This window comes from Adiantum capillus-veneris, chromosome 30 (genome assembly GCF_014529385.1).
Source record: "Adiantum capillus-veneris isolate H3 chromosome 30, ASM1452938v2, whole genome shotgun sequence".
NCBI classification, from domain to species: Eukaryota; Viridiplantae; Streptophyta; class Polypodiopsida; order Polypodiales; family Pteridaceae; genus Adiantum; species Adiantum capillus-veneris.
In genome coordinates this window covers 102,260,839-102,268,617 of record NC_140960.1, presented here as the reverse complement: position 1 = coordinate 102,268,617, position 7,779 = coordinate 102,260,839, and the positions used below count along the sequence as shown (strand labels likewise).

Sequence of the window (7,779 nt, the reverse complement as noted above, 5' to 3'; positions counted from 1 at the left end):
GCTCATTCGACAGCTCCGACAGTAAAACCATGGCCTGGACCACTCTCTATTACTGCAAAATGCATGGCTTGGTGCTCCAAGGGTTTCTTGTACATGCAGCAGTGTGCGCTCCGAAGCTCAATCTAATTTTTTCTTTGAGAAGCCTTTTGTTGTTGAGCTTGCTCTCGAAGAACTTGTACAAGTTTCCCAAGTTTCTGAATCCTTGCGGGTTCCTCAATCCTTCATATTCCACCACAGGTGATCCTCTCGAATGTATTGATCATGATGTTTATGCCCAGCGGTTCCCTTGCGGCAATTGGCCCTACACCTACGGGGCTACACTCCGAGAGTACTTGCCACACTGGCCTTGTCATCATGAATTCTCCCTCCCTTGTTGAGACCCTATGGATGTGGAACGCTGGGCAGAAATGTTCCCTTCCATTATCTCTCGAGTTCACCCTATTGAGATCCTTTCTACTTATGGCGCCATTCAGCTGATGTACTCAGAGTTTTAGCTGCATACCCAATTGGTTCCCACTCAGGAAAACTACTTCTTGAGATATTCGAAGCGCGTAGGCCATCTATGGGTTGTTGCAGATGTTTCGATCGATAGTCTACGTGGGAACCCGCCCACGTGCAGAAAGCGCCCTTCTTGCTGTGTTATTGAGGAGATGCCCAGTGGATATTCCAAGGTCACGTGGGTAGAGCATGTGGAAGCTGATTCTAGAGGGGCTCACAATTTGTACCAATCGTTTGTTAACTGCAATATGGGATTTGGTGCTCAAGAGTGGCTATGCACATTGCAAAGGCAGTGTGAGAGAATTGAAAGTATCTTAGCAAATAATGTACCAACTGGAGATATCAATGGCCATGTGTGGAATACACCAGTCATAACTGCTTCACTTATTTAAGAATGTGTTCATTGACTAACAATCGAGGTATTTCTATAAGCACTCTGAAACCTATTGCTAACAATTTCGTGCAACTACTTCTTGTGTAATCAAAACAATACCGCTCACAAAAGAAAAATCTCATTCTATTAGCAATATCGGTCAGTGTTTCATTTAAATTGAATGATTTTTGAAACTAGCTAAGCAAAACCAAGGGTGTTTGATGTTGACGCTTCTGCATTTTCCTACGATGTCCCATCTTTTCCCCTATTCTCTAAATTTACACCGTGTCTCGCAAAATATTGAACGACATTATTGGTTTGTCCAAGCTAATATATATTCTTTGTAAAATCATTTACAAATGCACCCACATTCACTACTCTAGCTATTCACTCCAAATTCACTCCAAGTCCTTACAGGGACACGATACTTCATAAGAAGCTAATAATTAGCCTGCTATCATGTTTGCAAGACTTTTATAGATATGTAGGTCAGTTGTTGTCAATCTTCCTATTGTAATTTTTCAACCGTTGTATAAGGCTCGCAACGCTAACAATTGATAGCTAGGTATTCTCATTTAGGACCTTCATTATTCGCCTTTTTGTAGTTAAACTCTCCCACTTTCAATCCTAACTTTGCATCCGTTTTACCATTATCAACTGTGACAATATGAATGTGCGGTTTACTTATTTTTGGCACCTTGTCTTTTAGTAATACTTTTGCAGATAACGTTCAACTACATTGCTACAATCAGAGAACCTCAAGGTATGAATTATGACTACATCCCTCTAGATAAATGCTCCCTGATAAGTAGGCTCTCTCCCTATATAACTTTCCTTTGAATGCAATATTACCTAATTCCCCACCCCAGTCCTTATTCCACGTACTTTCTTATTCAGGAATCAAAAATAAAAAATTAAAAAAATCACCTTTTCCTACATCTCCTTATCTAACAATCCTCCAGTATAATTTAGATTGAACAAAATTAATACTTTTTCAAGTTAATGTCTTTTGAGGGATCACTTTTACAGATATTCTCATACCCACCCACCTTTACAACAAGTAACTTGGGTATCATCAGACAATTTTTGACAACAGAGCCCTTCACTTATTTCAATTCTGTTACAAGTTGTCAATGTACTTATATTCATTGAAACGTCATATATTGACATAACTGATCAGAGAGCTACTTATATCAGTCCTGTTGTTTTGGGATATTGTTTTCATTTGGTTTAAACACTACAGTCTACTCCAATTTGATATCAAGCAGGTAATTTATGATGTTGTTTTTTTATGCTTGGTCTAGTCCATTGGTCACGTACACACAGATCCGCCGATTTAGGCAGTGTGAAAATGCTCATCCTGGTGCAGATTCGCCGATCTAGGCAGCACAACAAAAAACTACAGATTTACACCTTTTAAGCAATACCAAATGCAGATTCGCCGATTTAGGCAGCATTAGTGCAGATTCGTCGATTTAGGCAGCACGTCCTATTGGTGTAGATTCGCTGATTTAGGCAACACCAATCACAAAAACATACTGCAGTGGCTGGCCACCACTGAAACTGGTATGATTTTGTTACCCGGGTACATAATGAAAGTGCTTTTGGATTTGGATATTCGGATTTTGGATTTGAAACGGATATATGTTGGTAAATATTTGGACTTGAACTTTTGTGAATTGTTGCGACAATATTTATGGAATTGGATTGAGATTGATGCGATATGATTATGATGAGTGTGACCAATGATATCCTAATTCATCAGGGTATGACATATACTGCTTATTCTAGTGGTATGGGACACTAGAATAGGTAGTATGTGGATGACGACAGGCATAAGCTAATGTTGTTTAGTTTCATAAATTTTTCTTTTATTATATGATGTTTTTGAAACAACATACTAATCAATGTTTTTGACAAGTATTGTTTGCAGATTTTTATCTTTGCAACTGAGGACAATTGCTTTCCAATGGAGAGGTATGTTATGGAATTGATATCTTATTATTTACTGCAGCTGTGATAGGTGGAAAAGGCTTGACCGAGCTAGGCTATTGCAAAAGGATGTCATATTTTATGTACATTTTATTATTCAAGTGCTCTTTATGAGCTTAGGCCATTTATGACCGGCTGGCCAGTTTGTAACCAATTTGACCATTCAAGAAATCTATATAACAAATACATGCAAGAGGGAAAGGGTCACTCTTGCACGGGGGGAGATTGCACCCAGTGCCTGTGTACTTCTTTCCTCTCCCCTCTTCTCTCTCGCCGTGCCGGCGTAGCACTCCGCTCTAGGAGGTGCGTCTACACGCGTTCTGTTACTCTCTCCTGCTCTCTATCTCTCTTTGTCCGTGTATATTGTCGATTATGCGTCTATGTGGATGCCAGGTATGTCGATTAGTCTATTCTATGGTTTGTAGTATGCTATTTCGGGTATTTTGCAGGGAACTCCATGCTTCCGGCTGTAGCAACCACTCCTCATGTCTTGCGAGTCGTGATGTGCCGGTAGCCTCCTGTGTTTCTTCTTACTGTGATGTAGGTGCTGGTGGTTCTTTAGAGGTGGATGGTTGTTTTTCTCGTTGTCCATCCTGAGGCTTTGATACCTCAACAGTTTATGGTTGAGTGGAAATAGCCTGTGTGGTCTCAACCCTTACCGTTTCTTCGGTTGTAGGCCTTTCTGCCTTCTCAGTCTCAGTTTCTTCCTCATGTGTAGTGGTTTGCTCTTTTTTTGTATCTTGCTCTTTATCGGTTTCATCCGCCGGCTTGTGAGTTTCCTCGGCTTTCTGCTTTGGTTCTGGTTCAACTCCCTTTTCCTCATGTTGTTCAGTGTGGTCAGCTTGCTATGTAGCTTCCATTTGGTATAATATTCCCGATTTATCAAAATAATGATTGTTTTACAAGGGGAACTCCAAAAAATGGTGTCCGTGTTAGCTTGCTGCTAACACTATCTCATAGATCCATTTGGCTCCATTTCGCCGAGCATCAATGCTATATAGAGGTGCTTCACATTTTGTGAAGAGTGAGTTCACACTCGGCAGATGTTTGTAGTTCCCTTTTTTTGACACCTTGAGCTTCACAATCCCATGTAAACACTATCCAGTCCCAAGATTGTTGAACCACATCAATCTTGTACTATGCACACACATATTCTTGCATTTTCACAAACCTTGTGAATCCACATTTTGCATGGACATAAAGCATGACCACTTTGGCTTCACATAGATGACAAAAGTTGTACAAGGATTAGACACTACTCAACATTGGGTAAGGCCATCCTCACTAGTACATCTTTGCACAAAATTTGTCTTGAAAACACATTTGGAGGGGAGGAGAATCATGAATGATGACAACCTCAATGAAATCAACACTTTGCAGCCAACATCGACAACACAATACAAATGATTTGGAGATTGCAATAGGACTTCACCTTTGATTAATCCCTCTTTGTATTTTGATTTAACCTACAACCTATCTGCTTACAATTATCTAGGGGAGGTACACATTTTGATTCTACATCGAATTGACAATTCTATGAGGAGGATGTTTTGACTAATTCTTGGGGGGAAAAACATTTGTATATCTGGGTGCTATTATGACACACATGGGGAGGTCTGTTGAGGTATGTGAGCCATCCTCACCACCACAGGTGAGAAACCTCTCTAGTTTTGAAGGATACACATTTTCCATCATTGATTAGGTCATCAAATTCCCTCTCCCAATTCAAAGCCACACTTTGTATCCAACTTACATCCATGCACCAGTCATCACTCTACCCTACTTTGTACCCATCATTTGAATATTTGTTTTCCATTAATCTTATCATGCTTTGCTGATTGTATTAGTGAAAATACTTGTCTCTAATCTTTTGCATAATTAACCTACTAATCATGTGATGAATGGCTCACTTATGTTTTTGCCATAATCACCATCCCTTTCATGTAAATTATGTGGCAATGATCCCCGCGACGATCCCGCCTTGGGATAAAAAAACCCAAGATGTAAAGTGCCAGTCAAGTCACAAAAGATCCTCTTAATAGCATGTCAATGCTTGGACCCTAGGCTATGCATGAATCTGCTAACGTGTGAGATTACAAACTAAATATTGCGCCTTGTATTGCATACATAAATAAGGCATCCTGTAAAGAGTGACATCAATAGGATCGCTAGAATCATGAAGACTCAATTTAATACATGTTTCCATGGGAGTAGCAATAGGTTTACAATCCTCAAGTCCAAACCTACATAGTAATGCCTCTATGTAGCTTATTTGACAGAAGGAAACACCACCATCACACTGCTTACACTATATGCCCAAGTAATTATGCAACAATCCCAAGTCTTTCATCTTGAAAGCAGCATTCAAATCAGTCTTAAATTCAACAATATGTGTCTCATTTGGGCCAATAATCAATAAATCATCAACATATAGAACAACAATGAGAAATAAATCATCCTCATGCTTTACATACAAGTTCTTTCTATTGGAATATTACAAAATCCTCGTTTAACCAAATGAGTGGCAGCCTCGAGGGGTGCACCTTTAAGAAACCATTCATATAACATGCATTCAAAGGGTATTAAAAAAACCCCTTTTTCTTACATGCTTAAGATTTCAAAATCAATTGAATACCCCCTTTTATTAATATAATTGTTGGCGGATACGCCGTGAGTGGATGCTAGCATAGCGAGAACAAAACCAACAACTCTATCTCAGTCAAGGAAGAAGCTTAACCCGTAGGCGCATGGAAAGAAGACTATGGTTGTCAAGCGTCCTCTCGACCTTCTTAAAAAATCTCTAAAAGAAGAAAAATTGAACTAGCCTTATGCACTAGTGAAAGAAAACCCATCTACGATGCTTATGCTCTCCAAAACTAGGCCCAATGCAATCAAAGTGTCACCAAACTCATATGATATACTCTCCTTATCACAAGATCACTACCCTATGGACTATGACTTGGTATCTGACCTCCAACTACCTCTTGCGACAACCATGTATAAAGACAGACAACAATTTAAAGATTACCAATTTTCATTGCACTTAGTCCTAGTGCGTAGCCCTACTATCCGTGAATCTATAGGTGCAAATGACCCATGTATATTAAGCATGGAGGAACCTATCATGCAAGAAGCCAAAGTTTTCACAAAATCAAACAGTAATCCATCAACCTTTGAGGTGGTACAATGTGAGGATTTGCAACCTTGCCAAAGGGGGGGCTTAGAAGGGGATGAAGAACATGGGAGAGTAGTGAAAAATAAAATCATAAAAGGAAACTGTCAGAAGGGTATCATTCTCTCCAATGGTCTTTTAGTGGGTGGCTCTTCATTCATGGACAATCTCTTAGCAAGAAAATCCAAACTTTTGAAGCCCCAATCATCTTCACATTGGGTTTCACCTCTTCAAAGTCAACTTCTCCTCTCGTCACATATACCTTTCATCGGGGGCACCATACCTTCTTAAGTGGAAGAGGACATGAATACTTGGTGATGAACAGATGTTTCCAAACCTTCTACATTTGGTTCTTTGGTGTATGGAGGTCGCACATTGTGATGCTTCTGGTCTTCATCATAGATGAAAAACTTGTTGATTGCTACATATGGATATTTCATCAATCAGTACCAAAATCTATTCTCTTCCAATGTGTTGGAAGCAATAGAAACCTTTGTCTATTATCTACTTATATGGTAAACTATTGGCAATACCTTCCAATAGCAGTTGGAAGCATGGATCAAGATTTCCTAAATCATGAAGGTCACAGAATTTTTGACTTGATGAGCCTACCCAGGTTGAATGAATTTTATGAGCTACAGTTCAAGAATTTGCTCATACAAGCTCTTAAGGATCGTAGCAGATATATCAACTTTACACAGGAGGAAGAGCAACCAATCTTTTATATCACTTTCATAGTGATAGATGCAATGATGGACAACAATAAAATCTACAAGTTTCTTCAACCAAAATCAGTAAGTGATTCCATACCATACATCTCTCTTTGGGAAAGATATTTCAAGATCTTTGATCCTGCGGGGTGCTTATCGAAACTTTCTCAATGGAGGAGGTTTACTCAGTCACTTCATCCTGCTATTGGCTCTCAGAACCTTTCATATTACACAAGGTTTTTTATTCATACAACAAAGGTTCTTCAAAGATAAGAGCAGACAAAGACAGACGTTACAAAATCTACATGTAGTATGATCAGATAAATGGTACATGAATGTACCATTATCTAAGGGGGGGGCTACTGATAGCCGTTTTTTGGCTCTTCGTAATTGCCATAGTGAGTTAACCCACCCTACCAAAATCATCTAAACACTGTGGCTATCCCTACCATTTCACTGTATATAGGTGTGTGTGAGTTAGGGGACTTTTCCCATATCTTCTTAAAAACCCTTAATTAGCTAGTCACTGGGCTAGTTGAGCCAAAATAAATAAATAATACAAAAAATATAAATATATTATGGCCCATTTGTGTGTAACTATTTCATTGTATATAGGGCCTAAATAAAAGGGATTTTCATAATTATTCTGGTATTTATTTAAATATTTCTACCTATGATGTGTTATTTATGCTATGTACATTGACTCACCATTACCATATTTTTTCTTACCATTTTGCATACTCTTTATTCCATATAAAAATAGTTTCATGCAAGCTTCTCTTACTTTTGGTGTAACTCCATCCCAACAATAATCCAAAAAAACTAGTTCTATTTATGTGTATATGTTTTCACTATTGTAATTTTTTCCTTCCTACATCTATTCCCCTTTACTCTCATAAATTAGAACACCAAAAATATTCATCTTTTTATGGTAGACTTATAATGAGAGATATTTATTTTTCTCCCTTTATATTTTTTCCACCTATATTATTTATATTTGACATGTACATATTTTTTTAGACCCCTCAATATTT

The 7,779-nt window shown here is 38.5% G+C and overlaps 1 pseudogene; it reads left to right on the top strand.

The window, feature by feature from the left end:
• Positions 1-261: 261 nt before the first annotated feature.
• Positions 262-890, top strand: LOC147418538 (homeobox-leucine zipper protein HDG2 pseudogene; annotated as a pseudogene).
• Positions 891-7,779: the final 6,889 nt, after the last annotated feature.